This window comes from Moschus berezovskii, chromosome 12, assembly GCF_049115385.1.
Source record: "Moschus berezovskii isolate FMDL1 chromosome 12, NW_MosBer_1.0, whole genome shotgun sequence".
Taxonomy (NCBI): Eukaryota; Metazoa; Chordata; class Mammalia; order Artiodactyla; family Moschidae; genus Moschus; species Moschus berezovskii.
The window spans coordinates 52,309,119-52,309,885 of NC_142471.1; positions in this window are offsets into that span (position 1 = coordinate 52,309,119).

Genomic DNA, 767 nt, shown 5'->3' on the forward strand with positions numbered 1-767 from the left:
TTCTTCCCCCGTTGTGTCCATAAGTCTGTTTTCTATTCCTGTGTTTCTACTGCTTCCCTGCAAATAAGGTCATCAGTACTATTTTTCTAGATTCCATATATATGTGTTAATATACAGTATTTGTTTTTCTCTTTTTGACTTACTTCATTCTGTAAAACAGGCTCTACGTTCATCCACCTCACTAAAACTGATTCAAATTTGTTTGAATGTGTTCCTTTCTATGACTGAGTAATATTCCATTGTATACATGCACCACAATTTCCTTATTCATTCATCTGTCAGTGAACATCTAGGTTGCTTCCATGTCCTGACTATTGCAAATAGTGCTGCAATAAACATTGGGATATATGTGTCTTTTAGAGTTGTGGTTTTCTCAGGGTATATGCCCAGTAGTGGGACTGCTGGTTCATAGAGTAGTTTTACTGACGGAGCCACCATGGAAGCCCAAGCTCAGCTGGTAAAGAGTGTGCCTGCAATGCAGAAGACACTGGTTCAATTCCTAGTCAGGGAAGATAAACTGGAGAAGGGATAAGTACCCACTCTAGTATTCTTGGGCTTCCATGGTGGCTCAGTCAGCAAACAATCAGCTTGCAGCGCGGGAGACCAGGGTTCAATCTCTGGGTTGGGAAGATCCCCTAAAGGAGGGCAAACCACACCAGTATTGCTTGGATAATCCCCATGGACAGAAGAGCCTTGCAGGCTGCAGTCCATGGGGTCGCAAAAACAGCTTTATTTTTAGAATCATATTCTTCAGTTCAGTTCAGTCA